Genomic DNA, 17,620 nt, shown 5'->3' with positions numbered 1-17,620 from the left:
GCAGTCACAAGATCTCAACCCCATAGCGCTGTTGTGGGAGCAGCTTGACCGTATGGTACGCAAGAAGTGCCCATTAAGCCAATCCAACTTGTGGGAGGGCCTTCTGGAAGCATGGGGTGAAATTTCTCCCGATTACCTCAGCAAATTAACAGCTAGAATGCCAAAGGTCTGCAATGCTGTAATTGCTGCAAATGGAGCATTCTTTGACGAAAGCAAAAGTTTGAAGGAGAAAATTATTATTTCAAATAAAAATCATTATTTCTAACCTTGTCAATGTCTTGACTATATTTTCTAGTCATTTCGCAACTCATTTGATAAATATAAGTGTGAGTTTTCATGGAAAACACAAAATTGTCTGGGTGACCCCAAACTTTTGAACGGGACACAGCAGAACGGAGCCGAAGTGAGCGCTGGGGTCTCCTGGGGAGGAGATGCGGGCCAGCGCTCACAGATCCATGGCTGCGGCCGTCAGGGGGTGAGTAATCACGATGGTTCGCGGAAGTGGACTCTACAGTATCCCCCCTCTTACGCCCCCTCTTCTTGGGACCAGAGCGAGGGAGGAACTTTTTAATGAGGGCAGGAGCATTGAGGTTTTCTTCTGGCTCCCAGGACTTCTGCTGTGGTCCAAACACCTTCCAATCCACCAAATAAAACGTTCTTCCTCCTACTTTTTTGACGTCCAGGATCTCCTTGACCTCGAATACATCGGAAGAACCGCTGGGAGCAACTGCAGGGATAGGCGTTTTTGTGTCGCGGTTTAGGACCACAAGCTTCAGGAGGGACACATGAAAGGAGCTGGCGATCCTGAGGGTAGGAGGCAGCCGAAGCTTGTAAGAGACAGGAACCTGGGAGCAAACTTGTATGACGGCACCCTCAGCCGAATATTCCTTGAGGATAGCCAGACTTTGGTACCTGGAAGACACAGAGGTGGCTATCTTCTCTTAGCATCTGCTTTTCGCTTCATGCGATCGACTGCCTGCAGAATGGAGGACTGGGTTTGCTGCCAGACCTGTAGAAAATCTCCAAATGCAGAGTCAGCTGCGGGTACCAGGGATATAGCCGGAACAGGAGGAGGAATTCGTGGATGTTGGCCATAGACAACGTAGAATGGTGTGGAGGTGGTAGACTCACTTGTGTGGTTGTTGTACGAGAACTCGACCCATGGAAGCTGTACCCAATCACCATGCTGCATGGAGATGAAGTGGCGAAGATAATTCTCCATGATTTGGTTAATCCTCTGGACGTGGCCATTAGACTGGGGATGATAGGATGAAAAAAAGTCCAACTTCACGTCTAGGAGTTTACAGAGGGCACTCCAGAATTTCGAGGTGAACTGAACAAACAGTTCAGATATAAGTGGCAACGGGTATTTGTTCTTGACCGTGATCTGGTTGAGAACATGGTAGTCAAAGCAGGGTCGAAGGGATCCGTCTTTCTTTTTAACGAAGAAGAACCCAGCCCCGGCAGGGGAGGAAGACTTTAGTTTGAAACCACTCTCCAAATTTTCCTTGATATAGGCCGACATGTATAGAGATTCTGGCAAAGAGAGAGGATATACTCGGCCACGGGGGAGAGAGGCATTAGGAACCAGTTCCATGGGGCAGTCATAAGTCCGATGTGGAGGCAGCATCTCAGCCTCCCTCTTGCTTAAAGGAACAGTGTCACCCAAAAAATTTTTTTAATATGTTAAAGATGTTAGTGCTTTATTAAAAACGTTTGGATTAATTTGTGTGTTTGTGTGTTACTTTTTTTTATTTTTACACTTTTTCTTCCCTATGGGGGCTGCCATTTTTTTTTCCATTTCTGTATGTGTCGATTAACGACACATACAGACATGGAATACGGCAGCTCCAGTCCCATAGGGACTGCGAACGGGGCCCGTTCCATCCACTTTCGTGTACGCCGCTGTGTGGGAACGGCGCATGCGCCGCTCCCACACAGTTCAATTTGAAATGCGCGCCGTCCGCGCCATTTTCCTGTGGACCGGAAGTCGCGGCCGGACAGTAAGATTACTACTTCCGGTCGCGGCTTCCGGACTTGTGCACATGGAGCAGCGGCAGCAGACGGAGCGGATGGACCGGAGGGAGCGGCGGCGACTGGAGCAGGTAAGTTATTTCTATGTATGTTCGTGTTTCAGTGTGTTTACTACTGTATGTTAACCTTCTACACTGTGTGTTAGCTCAAAAAATGGCGACACACAGTGTAGGAGGTTAGACCGTTCAAACCCCTCGTTTATCCCGGCACTAGCCAGGATAAAGGAGGGGGGATTCTGAGAGCTCACTAGAGCGAGGGATTTTTACCCAATTTTGCAGCATAAAGCAATGTGGTTGCTTTACCACATGCAATGCTGCAATTTTGGGAATGGCTCCATCTAGTGACCAGTGCTGGGAAATATTATAAATTGAAACCAATTTATAATATTTCCTGACTCGTGAAAAAAATTAAATAAATTAGAACAATGTTAAATCACCTATATACTAACTGTTTAATTAAAAAAAACAAAAAAACATGTTTTGCTGGCAACACATTCCCTTTAAGACATCTGCAAACTGAGCAAGATGGGGGGGGGCAATGACTGAGGCAGAGGAGGCTGGACAGGATGGATCTGCGACAGACAACGACCGAGGCACTTGGAGCCCCATTGGAGAAACTCTCCAGAACTCCGGTCCAAGACTGGGGCATGCAGTCGAAGCCAAAGCAGGCCCAGCAGAACAGGATTGATGGCCTTGGGCAAAACAAGAAAATAAATTAGTTCAGAATGAAGGGCTCCAGCTTGGAGCTCCAACGGCTTGGTCTTCGATAAAATTGGATCGGGCAGAGGCAGTCCATTCACCAAGGCAACAGCCAAGGGTGTCTCCAGGGGAACTGTGGGCAACTGGAGATGATCCACTAGCTCCTTTTGGATGAAGTTTGCCGCGGACCCTGAGTCTAGATAGGCAGAAAGCCGATGCGTCCTCTCGCCGGATACTATGGTCACAGGAATAGTCAACTTCGAACAGAATGCTTTATTTGGTACTGTTCCACCTAGGTTTGTCTCTCCAACCAATCCTAGGCACTGGGGTCTCTCTGGCCTCTGGGGAAACAAACGCACAATATGGCCTCTGAGGCTGCAATACCGACAAAGTCCAGAAGTGCATCTGTGTTGTCTCTCCTGTGTAGACAATTTGACTCGGTTCATCTGCGTAGGATCCCCTGGTGGGACGACTGAGGACGATAGTAAGGATTGCTGGAAAGTAGAATCCAGCCTAGGAAGTTCTCTCTCCCGGAGAACCTCTAGGGAACGCTCCTGGATCCTCATGTCAACCCGGTTGGCAAGTAGAATGAGATCGTCCAGGGTAGATGGCAGATCGCGAGCGGCCAGCTCGTCTTTAATCACAGAAGACAGACCCTACCAGAATGTGGCCACCAAAGCCTCATTGTTCCAAGTTAATTCAGCAGCCAGGGTACGGAACTGGAAGGCATACTCGCCCATGGAGTTGTCTCCCTAGTGTAGAGTCAGCATGATGAAGGCGATCCTGACGTCATCCGAAGAGAAGGACCTGGCATGTAGTCTGAAGTGGATCAGGCACGGATTCAAAAATCCCCTGCAGGTCCTCGGGTCTCCGTCCTAGCGTGGAGGTAGCAGCAGGAAGCACAGGGGATCGGTACCGGTACAGACAGGAAGTGTAGAAGGAGGAACATCAGGAATAGGTGCGGTGACGACTGTGGTTGGAACAAGCAGCCGATGGGCTATGGCTTTCACCGACTGGAGATCCTCCATCTCGGCCAGCATGGCTTGTGTCGTCAAGGTCTCCGGTTGACCAGCGGGGTCCATGGCCTGAGCGTACTGTCACGTAGCGGGTTAGTGGACCTACTAGGCCGCACCGCCGTAGCAGGGAGGCAGCTGGCCAAACAACAGGAACCCCAGAATACAAAGTCCCGCACAAGGGTACCTGGATAGTCCAGACAGTGGCCGCAGCTCTGGCACTGACGGAGATGGTTGCAGCAGGTATCGCCAAACGTGGCGGATGTCACAGGTGCCGCAGGTTGCGTCAGACGTGGCGAATTCCTCTGGACGTGTCAGAAGACACAGGACGTGGCGGATGACACAGATGCCGCAGGTTGCTCCAGACATGGCGAATTCCTCTGGACGTGGCAGATGACACAGGACGTGACTCTGACACTAATAGGCACAGGAACAAGAACAGCACAGGATACAGGAACAGGTAACAGGGCACGGGTAACAATTGGAACGGGAAACACTAAGGGACCATTTGCAAGGCAGACTAGGGAAAACTAGCAACCATCATGCAAGGATCAGAAGGCCTGGGGCCCTCTTATAGACCGGGAAATCATGGCAGTTGATGATGACGATTTCCTCTGTGCGCGCGCTGGCCCTTTAAGGCCGGGCAAGAGCGCGCGCACCCTACGGGACACAGCAGACCGGATCAGAAGTCAACGCTGGCCGTCTCCTAGGAAGGTGATGGGGACCAGCACTCATGGATCCATGACTGCAGGCGTCGGGAGGGGAGTAAACTTGACGGCCCGTGGCCATGGATGCTACATGCACTTTAAGCCCATATTGATTATATAACTGTATATTCAATATGGTTTGGTGTCCAAATAATTCTGGACCTAACTGTATACACACTAACACAGAGACATATAAACACATGCAGACACATATATAGACACACAGGCACAAACACACACACACACACATATACACACAAAGGCACTTACCATCTCTCCTTGTGGACAGGCTCACAAGATTCTTGCAGGACAGACTGTGGGCGGAGTTTTCTCCACTTCTCTTGTTTCCTCGCTCTTGTTTCCTCCGTGTGTGTAAGGAGGAGCAGTGGCAGAGCCCAGTGGCGCCCCTAAGGCCAGCCCTGCCTGCAGGATCTGTGCATATCCATGCCTATATTTCAAAGAAGGCAGTATGGTAACAGGTCCCCTTAAAGAGTAACTGTCATTTGACAAAACTTCATGTCATAGTGACATGTCTGAAGTTTTGATTGGTAGGGTTGTTGAGACCTCCACTGAGAACTGAAATGAAGGGGCATAAGAGCTCAGTCGAGTGCTGTGCCCCTTCGGCTGTAATGGTATAAGGTCGACTCGTGTCAGGTCTTCTCGGAGAGGAGGGGTTAGCTGAAGACAGGCCCATAGAAGTCTTTGAGCCCGTCTTCAGCTAAGTCAGTCTTTCTGAGAAGAGCCAAAGTTATACCATTACACCCAAAGGGCACAACGCTCCGCTGAGCGCTTCTGCCCCTTCAATGTAGTGATCAATGGTGGTCTCAGCACGTGGACCCCCATCGATCAAAACTTCTGACATGTCAAAAGTTGTCAAATGACTGTGGGCAGAGTTTTCTCCTCTTCTCTTGCTGCCTCGCTCTTGTTTCCTCTGTGTGTGTAAGGAGGAGCAGAGGCAGATGCTCTTTAAGCGTCTATCTACACCTGCTACTAGACCCAACAGCAGTAAGGACAAAGATACATTTATGACAGAGAATAAGGGTAGAACTGAAATGTAAAACATGTATATAATGCTCTCAGATTTTACAGAGCCAAAAAAAAAATGCGGTTTCACAATTTACGCAACTACATCACATAAATTTTCTCCAAAAATGATGGCACCTTGGCCGTTTTACCACTACAATGTCTAAATTTACTGTGGCGTTGACAGCCCTGGTTTATCATCTGGCAAGATAGAAACTGCACTCGATAAAAAGTGCACAGAAATTGCATCAATAAAATAGAATTATAATGTTATATATATTTTTTTTTGCTCGGTTTTAACCTGAATGGTTAATTAACGCTATAAAATGTATACCTCTTTCCAGGAATATCTCCTAAAAAATAAAATGATAAAAAGGAGCCAACATGTACAGAATAAATGAGTTAGGATTCCTTATCCATTCATTCCACAAAGTAATATGCCTCATAATCATTATAGAGAACAATGCAACAATAAATCCAAACATAGAGTAATGTCCAAATACTGTTTATTTTTAGCTTTCTCTATTTATATAAGTTATGTATTGCATCAACTCTATCTGTTAGCCAATTGGCAGCAATGCAGTTAAATATGGATCAAATGGAAGTATAATTTTCCTTCTGTATTGATCATAGTCTTACGCTTCTACTTTCCCATGCCAAGATGTTTTTTTTTTCTTTTTGTATCTCAAAGATTAGCACATTCTCCAGTGATTAACTATGAAAAAATGAACAATAAAACAGATACATCAAATAATCACGTTCCAACTTAATTGAAACATGTGGCTTTTCTACACTGTCAGGCATAAAAATACATACAGTTAAGGATTATGATTTTTCTTTTAGAACTCAGAAGAACCTGAGAAGAATATTATCATATCTCATTAATACTACACTAGAGAACCTCAAAAGCGGTCAATGTAAAGGCTATTTCCACTTGCGCAATTATTTTTATTGCTCCAATGCATACAAATTACAAAATTAACCAACTTTGAAAAACATTATTACTATTAGTTAGGGCTGAGCAATTAATTTTAAAAAAAAAACGAAAACCGAAATTCAGCGCAACTAATCGACGTTATTTTGCAAATTTCGGTTATATCAATTATTTTTCCCAGTTTAAACTATATGTGCATCTTCAGGACGCAGATACTGTTGAATCCAATGGTAGAGCAGTGGGCCGTAAAGGTCCCTGCTCTACCATTCACTATGTATCGCTGGACACGAGGCAGTGACGTCACAGATCAGAGGAGCAGAGGGATCTCCTCCACTCGTTATTGGAACGGGGTTAGGTCAGTATGTATATTATTATTTTTAATCAGGCACTATTGGGGATGTGGCGGCAGCTATGGGGGCATTATACAGCATGGGGGCAGCTATGGGGCATTATATAGTGAGGGGCAGATATGGGGAAATTTATACTGTATGGAGGGCGGTTATGGGGTCATTATTCTGTGTGGGGGCATTTTACTGTGTGAGGGCAGCTATAGGGGCATTAAACTGCGTGGAAGTCAGTTACGGGGGCATTATACTGTGTAGAGGCAGCAATGGGGCAATATGCTGTGGGGGCAGTTACGGGGCATTATACTGTGTGGAGGGCAGTTATGGGGAGCAATATACTGCATGGAGGGCAGTTATGGGCAGCATTATACTGTGTGGAGGGCAGTTATGGGGCATTATACTGTGTGGAGGACAATTATGGGGGCATTCTACTGTGTGGAGGCATCTATGGGGGCTTTATACTGTGTGGACAGCTATAGGGGCATACTGTGTGGGGAAGAACTATGGGGATAGTATTATAATATATTATAATAATAATAATATTATATACGGTAGTATAGAGCAGGATCAGGGGATAAATATTAATTAATTGGCGTAGCATGCAAATACGGGTCGTTGCATGCAAAGGGTGTGTGGCCTAAACAATTGTTCATTAATCGTAAACGTGGTTACATGTTGAATTAATTGTGATTTTGATTTAGGTCATAATCGCCCAGCCCTACTATTAGTGATTAAAAATGTCCAACTTACCTACTAGGATATGCCAACAATATGTGATCAATGTGGGTCTGACTGCTGGGTCCCCCAATAATGAAGGTACTGCTGTGTTCAAAGGTGACATGCTCCTCCAAGCAAATCATGTTTATGATCTCGTCTTAAGGGTAGGAACACACTAGGCGGATACGCTGTGTAAACTACACAGCGTAAACACCCTGAAAACCGCAGGGTATTCCGCCTGAAAAACCACACCAAATTGTTATGGCAATGCATCCCTCTGTTCTGAGTGTAGCCCGGCCTCCTGGGATGACGCTGTAGTCCAAGTGACCGCTGCATCCCAGGAGGCCAGACTACCGTCAGAATAGAGGATCACGTTGCTAGGACTACGGCCTGAGGGGAGTATAAACTTTTTTTAATTTGAAATAAAAAATAGCTTTTTCTTCTCACTTGCGATTTCTGCGGGGGAATCGCAGCGTTTCTGCTGCAAAATTTGCAACACATAGCTCTTTGTTGTGGGTTTTACCTGCAACAGAAGAGCAGCGATTTCATAGAATAAATTTAAATGCTGCAGCTTAAAACACTGTACCGCAGGTCAGGTTTTTCGGTTGATTTTTTACGCTGTGTGGGGAGATTGTTCAAATCTTACCCACACTGCTACTACTGTGATATGCTGCAGATTTTCCGCAATGAAATCCGTTCACAGAGAAAATAACTATATTCATTTAAAATCACTGAAAAAGGCCATACTTACTTATACAAGGGCCGATACAAACACAAGTTCCCAACAGGATGCAGACAAACCACAATGCTATGTAGCATTGTGTGTTTGTGTGCATCCTGCTGGGAAGTGGTGTTTGTACCTGCCCTTGTATGAGTATGGTCTTTTTCAGTGATTTGAAATTAAATCCATTGCGGAAAATCCGCAGTGTTTACGCCTAGTGTGTTCCTACTCTAAATATGCGAACACATAACACCCTGTTTAAGAGCAAGTACATATTAACTTTTTTTTTTTTACAAGCAATTTACCAGTTACTGTTTTCTGAAGATTATTTACAGTATTGTAACCAAACTTTCTTTTAATCGCTAGATATATTCTTTTTATTGAATTGTTTATTAATAGCAAAAGTTAATGATAAATTCCTGAGGACAATGGGAAACCACTTTCACATCTACTGCACTATGAATCTGGCAGTGGAATCTAGGCTGCTGTTGACAAGAGCCTAAACTTTGCCTATGAAGAAGAAGTTACGAAATATACCATTTCCCATTCACGCCATTGTTTGTTCTTGTACTCTTTTTGATTGCCTAATCTGCCAAAGTAATATTACATTTCATATACACTTATGATTAAAGAATTGTTCTTACCATTCTTCTAGCTGAAGAGACCTTTTGCTTGATAAACTTTTATTACAATAAGTATAGTTTGCAAAATGTAACAGTGTAATATACAAGAAAGACAGAAGATTCCAGCACTGATATCCACACGGTATGTATGATATAAAAATGTACATTTATTCAGCAAACATAAAAATTTCCACGGCAGTTTCTCATTACAGATCAGGCATTAACTAAAGTTTGGAGCAAGATGTGTTGAACAGATGCGACATAGGCAGGAGATTCCACCACTCTTTGTACATACCGTGTGGATATTAGTGCAGCAGTCTCCTGTCATTCTCGTATCTCTGGAACACGTCTTGCGTCATACGCCTCCGTGCATGGATCCCACGCCTTATTCATTGAATTTACCTAGGTTAACGGACCACCTTATCCCTTTTTGCACAATGTAAAATAGTTATTGTGATCTTGTGTATGGGAAATGGTAAAAATAAATGTATTGATTAACCATTAGGGCAATTAAAGATCATCAATGTAAAGATTGGCCATCCGCATCCATGTGTCAAGTTACAGTAAATTGTTCCCCTTTCATCTCTAGGTTAGGGAGTATGTAATTTGAGAATTGGAAAACATAAAAGAGGGTTCCATTTGGTGAAAAAAATGACATAAGATGCGGATTATTGAAACTCCATTTAGTAAAAATCTCTTAAAGTAACATGAGACATGAATCTATCTTGGTATATTAAGGAACTGCATATAGAACAATTCCCTATAATAGTACAACTTCTGCAAAAGACCACCTCTTTGAGAAGACCCCCCTGATCTAGATTAGATTTCCCGGTGACAGATTTTCAAATCCCCTATATCCTGTGTGTATTGGCCCTCTTCTCAAAGACCATTTTCCCTGAAATTTTGGTTGTCTCAGATCTTTTTGAGTAAAAATCTTTCTTAATAGAGCAGGAAAGCAGTGAGTTCTCCCTATAGAACAACTGATGCAGGTTGATGTAAAATTGTCACCTATAAAGGATGCTCAGCTGGAGTATGAGGGTACATTCACACATAGCGGTAATGGTGCAGGGTTTCTTGTAGCAATTTTGGTGTAATTCTGGACAGGTTTGAATAGAAATAGGTCAATACCGCGAATGTAAATGCAACAAAACTACATGAAATACATGCTGAATTTGCGGTGCGGTAATGGTGTTACTTTCTGCCACATCAATGCTGCAGTGTGCAAATGTACCCCGACTTTGTGCACCTAACAACTGAAAAGTAAAAGGTAAATAACATACAGTTGTCCCATTTCACAGATCACATCACAAATTTTATTATGGGTTTCAGTTGTACAATTTCCTGACCCTTGTGATTATCCCATAAAAGCAATGTCTCAATCTTCTGCAATATTATGATTCCATGGTCTGCAATGTTGCATTGTAATATTTTTTACATGATCTTCAGCCAGAAGATTGAGCTTTAGTTCTCAAGTGTAAAGTGTTGAATAACTGGTATACTTTAGGCTAGGGCACCGCAGGGACACGGTAAAGATGTGGGATTACCATGATTTATGAACAACTTTAAACGTTTCCCTACATGAAGTTAAAGAGGCTCTGTCACCAGATTATAAGTGGCCTGTCTCCTACATAATCTGATCGGCGCTGTAATGTAGATAACAGCAGTGGTTTTTACTTTGAAAAACTATCATTTTTTAGCAAGTTATGAGCTAGTTTAGATTTATGCTAATTAGTTTCTCAATGGACAACTGGGCGTGTTTTTACCAACAGGGTGTTGTACAGGGGAGTGTATGAGGCTGACAAATCAGTGACTAATCAGTGTCCTACACTTCTCATTGTTCCAGCCAAGCTTCTTTCACTTCACAATCACACTGGGCTGTGGATCTTGTTGGGCTGGAACAATGAGAAGTGCAGGACACTGATTAGTCACTGATTGGTCAGCCTCATACACTCCTCTGTACAACACCCAGTTGGTAAAAAGTAAAACCACGCCTAGTTGTCTATTAAGAAACTAATTAGCATAAATCTAAACTAGCTCATAACTTGCTCAAAAATGATTGTTTTTCAAAATAAAAACCACTGCGGTTATCTACATTACAGCGCCGATCAGATTATGTAGGAGACAGGCCATTTATAATCTGGTGACAGAGCCTCTTTAAGTCACACAACCATGTTGGAATTCCTGTAATAATTGCAGGTCATCTGCAGCTTTTTTTCATTAAAGGGGGACATTGAGCATGCTTGCGAGTCACAATAATGCCGTGATTTTCCTACGACTCGTGAGTGACCCTGTGTCTCCGTGAGCCATAGCTTAAAGAGGCTCGGTCACCAGATTATAAGTGCCCTATCTCCTACATAATCTGATTGGCGCAGTAATGTAGATAACAGCAGTGGTTTTTATTTTGAAAAACGATCATTTTTTAGCAAGTTATGAGCTAGTTTAGATTTATGCTAATGACTCTCAATGGACAACTGGGCGTGTTTTTACTTTTTACCAACTGGGTGTTGTACAGAGGAGTGTATGAGGCTGACCAATCAGTGACTAATCAGTGTCCTGCACTTCTCATTGTTCCAGCCCAGCATGATCCACAGCACAGTGTGATTGTGCAGTGAAATAAGTAAAAACGCCCAGTTGCTTAAAACACAATACACCCCCAGTTGGAAATAAGAGAAAACACGCCCAGTTGTCCATTAGAAAGGCTCATTTGCATAAATATAAAATTGCTCATAACTTGGCCAAAAATGATCGTTTTTAAAAAACAAACAAAAACTTTACTGTTATCGACATTGCAGCGCCGATCACATGCAATAGGAGATAGGGATTTGATAATCTGGTGACAGAGCCTTTTTAAAGTGTACCAGTTATACAACTCTTTTCATTCTAACAGCCGATGAGCTAAAGCTCAAGCTTATGGACTGAAGTGTCATATACAAAAGATCTCACAATATAAAAGCTATAGTAAATGTACAATAAGCGTATAGTACCTTTTAGTGATAATGGTTGTAAAGCTCTTATATTATGTGTATAGATTAAGATTAGAGTTAAATTAAAAAAATAACAACATTTAAACATTGAATAGAACTACTTCATCTTAACGACAAGTAAGAACAAAGAACTGAAGGTCACCACTGGGAAAGCACAAGGTTCTTTTATAGAAGGCTGGCTGTCCTCCAGCGGGCAGGACGTCCCTCCACTGTGTACCTATCACATTAGGATTTGCGCATTGCATCAAGACAAGATTTTATTGACACTTTTGGGAAGAAATGTGATCAAAATACTAATGACTTCGCTGAAAAAATTATATCATATTTTACATAAGTGATAGAGGACTTAATCTATACAATGGCTTTACAATGTGCTGGGATGTGAATATAGAACTCATTTCATTCACAATCACCAATGAAGTTTCCTCAATTTTCACTCTAAATAACCAGTTGAATGAACTTGAAACAACAACACTGTATATTAGTATATAACACTGGCCTATTAGTGTTCTCTGTCATGTTTATGGCTTCTTTTTACTTTCTTCAGGTGTGATATGATTGTATAAGGGATTAAACAGACGGTGCGGTCAAATCGTGGTTTATTGCCACTAAAACTGCAGCATTTTGTCATGATTTTGCGGTAATAAACCACGACTTGGTCACACTGTGTGAATAAGCCCTTAATATATTTTCTATTTTTTCTTTAAGAGTCCATTTCATTATCATCTCACTTTGGTAATGGATATATGGTTGCTGCTTTTCATTTATTAACCCGACTAAGGTCTGTGGTTGCGCACAAGTAAAAAAACAATCTTAAACACAATAAAAGACAAAAAATCAAAACTAACATCACAGACAAGAAAGGACTAAGGGTATGTGCACACAACCTCTTTTCAGACATAATGGAGGCATTTTACGCCTCGAATTATGCCTGAAAAGATGGCTCCAATACGTCGGCAAACATCTGCACATTGCTTGCAATGGGTCTTACGATGTTCTGTGCAAACGAGCTGTCATTTTACGCGTCGCTGTCAAAAGACGGCGCGTAAAAAGACACCCGCATCAAAGAAGTGCAGGACACTTCTTGGGACGTAATTGGAGCCGTTTTTCATTGACTCCAATGAAAACCAGCTCCAATTACATCCGTAAAAGATGCCGCGAAAAAACGTCTGCACTTGTAAAAACGTCTGAAATTCTGGAGCTGTTTTCTCCTGACACATTCTCAGACGTATTTGGCATTGTCGTGTGCACATACCCTTAGGCTTAAAAGACATTTCATGTCTCAGTAGAGTCAGGCAGTACTCATGTCAACCTTTGCCACGCTACAAACAGGAATGAATGTGTCGCATGGATTAAATCATTTGACATCATTTAATGAATGCTTTTCACAGACATAGTGGGGGCATCACAAACACAGACCAGACCTCAATTAGAGGACAATAGAACTCTCACACTTTTCTCAAGTCTATGAACTGCTTCATCTATTTACCCTCCATAAAAACACTGCTTTTCGCACTTGTCAAATTGGCATTTTGCGTATAGCTACGTGACTGTTCAAATTTTAAGTTACACCATTCCTGGTAAAAAAAGAAGAAGACCTAAGTGTCATATATCGCCCCCTTAGGCTCTGCAATTGGTATCAGCTTTACTTGGATCGTTCCTTTAAACTGGCCATAAATGTAAACTTTTGGCATTTGAAACTTTTCGGCAAAGAGTCATATGAAAAGTTATTTTTCAGAATACAAACAATTTCTCCCATGGAAAATTATCTGTATTGTGGGAAGTTTCTTGCATATGCATTTCCTCACATTGATTTTTCGTAAATAAAATTTTGAAGCATAAATGATATATGTTCAGATAAAACAGATTTCCATCACTAACAATCGTAACATTGGTGAGAACAATAAAGGTGTTATCTGGGATTTTTCTAAACTGGCAGGAGGGCAGGGTATTGAATTCCAAAGTCAACTTAAAGATACCCACCCCTGAAGTGCCTGCTGCTCCAGCACTGAGGTCCTGTTCATCGCTCCTCCAGTCCCACAAGATGCTGCAGCGGTCACGTGCCATTATCACGAGCCAATCGCCAGCCTCAGTGGTGATGCTTTCATGAGCGGCACGTGACCGTTGCAGAATGTTCTTGGACCAGAGTGGCAGCAAATGGGACCTCAGCGCTGGAATGGAACTTGTTAGTTTACTATGTAATTCCATCCCGTGCCCTGCTGCCAATTTTGAAAAAATCTGGATAACCCCTTTAAAAATAATCGTTACATCAGTGGCCCAAATTTAGTAAGACTGACATGCATTTTTGTTGCATTTTGGGTTGTACAAAGCTATAATAGGGGACATATATGGGCCCTATTGTACCTCCATTGGCCTTCAAGGAGGTTGTGGTATTTTCCCCTAAAAGCATTGCTACTAGGGCAGATTATCACCTACATATGGCGGCAAATGGAGTCTTAAAGACATATTGGGGGCTTATTCAAACTCTGGTTTAATTTCAGAATACCTCCGCAAAATGCTGCTGTTATGCAGTGGCTTGGCAAAAACCACAGCGTTTTTGCCATGATTGTGGAAATAAACCACAATTTGGCCACAACATGTGAAGAAGTTCTTAAAAAGGTTGTCTTGCAACAGACATTTATGGCAAATCCACAAAAAAATGGGGGTCCCTGGATCACATCCCTGCCTGGTGTGGCGGCTGCTGATCGCTATATCCAAGCGGCAAAGTTAGTCGCGTTCTAGAACTTGGGAGTCGAGAAAACAGCTTCGCTCGCTGTGCTATGCTGTTTCCGTAACTCCCTTTCACCTCTATGGAAATTACTGAAATAGCGTTATTCGGCAAGCTTGACTGTTTCGGGAACCTGACCACCTTCATCGCCTTGATGCAGTGGCAAGTTCTTGAGATAGTTGTGGGTCCCAGACATTTATGGCATATCCGGTGGATATGCCACAGATCTTTGTCGTGAGACATCCCCTTCATAGTAAATTGTTGTAAAGGAGGTTGACGTTTGGGGTTTCATTCAGCTAATTTTGCTGATTTCAATCACTTGTTTTTGAGTAGCAGCAAGTCTACATCTTTGGGTAGCAGCTGTGTGTGGCCAGGAATGGCTGGTCATAATGAATGTGGCTGCACTAAAAGAAAATACCCTAAGGGTATGTGCACACGATGAGAGGCTTTTACGTCTGAAAAGACAGACTGTTTTCAGGAGAAAACAGCTGCGTCGTTTCGGACGTAAATGCTGCTCCTCGTATTATGCGAGGCGTCTGACGCTCGTAAATCTTGAGCTGCTCTTCATTGACTTCAATGAAGAACGGCTCAAATTACGTTGCAAAGAAGTGTCCTGCTCTTCTTTGCCGAGGCAGTCAATTTACGCGTTGTCGTTTGACAGCTGTCAAACGACGACGCGTAAATGACAGGTCGTCTGCACAGTACGTCGGCAAACCCATTCAAATGAATGGGCAGATGTTTGCCGACGTAAAACGAGGCAGAATACGCCTCGTTTACGTCTGAAAATAGGTAGTGTGAACCCAGCCTAAGGCTGGATTCATACACAGCGTTTTGCTGCGTTTTTCGTGCCATTTTTAGCAGAATTTGTTAGTGTGGCTAGATGTTACATTGAAGTCTATAGTAAAATATAAAATGCACTACAGACAATTGCCTTTTGGTTTGTGGCGTCTTTGAGGTAATTTAGTGGTTAGTGGTGATTTTTTTTCCAAACGCAGCATGGCATTTTTTCAGGTTTTCTTCCCATAGGCTTCTATATAGGACTTCAAAAACAGATAATTCCTTTTTAATAACGCTAAGGTTTTAATGCAATTCAAATTTCCAGAAAAAATTCTGTGTGTGAAGGAGGCCTGAGGCTCTATGCACACGTTGTGTAGTTTGATGCGGAAAATCCGCACCAAAACTGCAGGTACGCACGTAATTCCACAGCTAAAAACAAACATAATGGTGCATTTTTTTATGCGTTTTTAGGTGCAGTATTTACATTTTAATGTGGAAATAGGTCTGGTTTTATGCTGCGTATTTTGGTAAATTTTTCTTTAAAACTAGTCAGATACAATTCGCAAGTGGAAACGCAGGATAAATTGACATGCTGTGAATTATAACATATGAACTGCAGGTAAATTTCCGCGCAGAAAAAATCTGCACCGTGTAGATGAGATTTCAAGAAATCTCACTTATTTGCTGGTACTGTGATAGGCTGCGGATTTTCCGCATGAAAATACGCACGTAATACGCAACGTGTGCATTCAGCCTAAGGGTATATGCAGACCTTGCAGTTGAGGTGTGGTTAAAGGGAATGTGTTAGCAAAAAATTTTTTTTTTTTTTTAGTTAAACAATTAGTGTGTAGGTGATTAAACATTGTTCTAATTTTTTTTATTTTTTTCACGAGTCAGGAAATATTATAAATTAGATTCTAATTTATAATATTTCCCAGCACTGGTCACTAGATGGAGTAATTCCCAAAATTGCAGCATTGCATGTGGTAAAGCAACCACATTGCTTTATGCTGCGAAATTGGAAAAAAATCCCTCGCTCTAGTGAGCTCTCAGAATCCCCCCCTCCTTTATCCTGGCTAATGCCGGGAGGAACGAGGGGATTGAACGGTCAAACCTCCTACACTGTGTGTCGCCATTTTTTGAGCTAACGCACAGTGTAGTAGGTTTACATACACTAGTAAACACACACTGAAACACGAACATACATAGAAATCACTTACCTGCTCCTGCCGCCGCCGCTCCCTCCGGTCCGTCCGCTCCATCTGCTGCCGCAAGTGCACAAGTCCGGAAGCTGCGACCGGAAGTAGTAATCTTACTGTCCGGCCGCGACTTCCGGTCTACAGGAAAATGGCGCCGGACGGCGCTCAGTTCAACTTGGACTGTGTGGGAGCGGCGCATGCGCCGTTCCCACACAGACGGCGTACACCATAGTGGATGGAACGGGCCCCGTTCGCATTCACTATGGGACTGTAAGCTGCCGTATTCCATGTCTGTATGTGTCGTTAATCGACACATACAGAAATGGAGTAAAAAATGGCAGCCCCCATAGGGAAGAAAAAGTGTAAAAATAAAAAAAAGTAAAACACAAACACACAAATAAATCTAAAAGTTTTTAATAAAAGACTAAAATCAAACTGATGTTAAATTTTTTTTTTTCGTGACACTGTTCCTTTAAAACTGCATCAAAACGCAAGCTGTTTTTAGATGCGTTTTTTTAATGCTGTTTTCCTGCCCCTCAACCGCAACGTCTGAATACATCCTAAGACTATGTTCACATAGGTTGGATACTCTTCAGAAAAGTCCACAGCAGTTCCGACCCAGAACACGCAGGGAACGAATATTGGCACCAAATGGTGCTTTAACTTGCTGCGTACATTCAGCCAGAATGACCACTGCAAAAAACGACCGCCAGAAGGAAAAAAAAAGTCACCTCTCCTGGCGTTTTTATAGCAATGCTTCCCTCCTCTTTCGGCTGATCTGTGTCCAGGCAGCCCCCTTTGATTACCTTTCATCACATGTGACCACTGCAGCCTGTGATTGGCTGCAGGGGTCACATGTGATGAAAGGTGATCACAGGGGGCCGCCTAGACACAGATCAGCCGGAATAGCAGGAAAGTGTTGCTATGGCAGCTCCACGAGAGCGGAGTATTTTTCTTTTTAGCCTGCAAAATTTTCTAAAAAATATGCAGCACAAATCGCAGAAAATGCCACAAACAATGGCATTTGTTGCAGAATTTTACTTCCCCATTGAACTCAATGCAGAAATTCTGCAACAAATCCGCAGCATAAATTGACATGCTGTGGGTTTGTAAGCTGC

The 17,620-nt window shown here is 42.9% G+C and overlaps 1 protein-coding gene across 1 annotated transcript in view; it reads right to left on the bottom strand.

Moving 5' to 3' along the window:
• Positions 1-17,620, bottom strand: part of C1H5orf63 (chromosome 1 C5orf63 homolog) — a 233,268-nt gene that overhangs the window by 34,343 nt on the left and 181,305 nt on the right. The window lies entirely within an intron of this gene.

Source organism: Rhinoderma darwinii, chromosome 1 (genome assembly GCF_050947455.1).
Source record: "Rhinoderma darwinii isolate aRhiDar2 chromosome 1, aRhiDar2.hap1, whole genome shotgun sequence".
Classification (NCBI taxonomy): Eukaryota; Metazoa; Chordata; class Amphibia; order Anura; family Rhinodermatidae; genus Rhinoderma; species Rhinoderma darwinii.
Note: the sequence above shows the minus strand (reverse complement) of the source record. Positions and strands in the feature narration are given on the sequence as shown.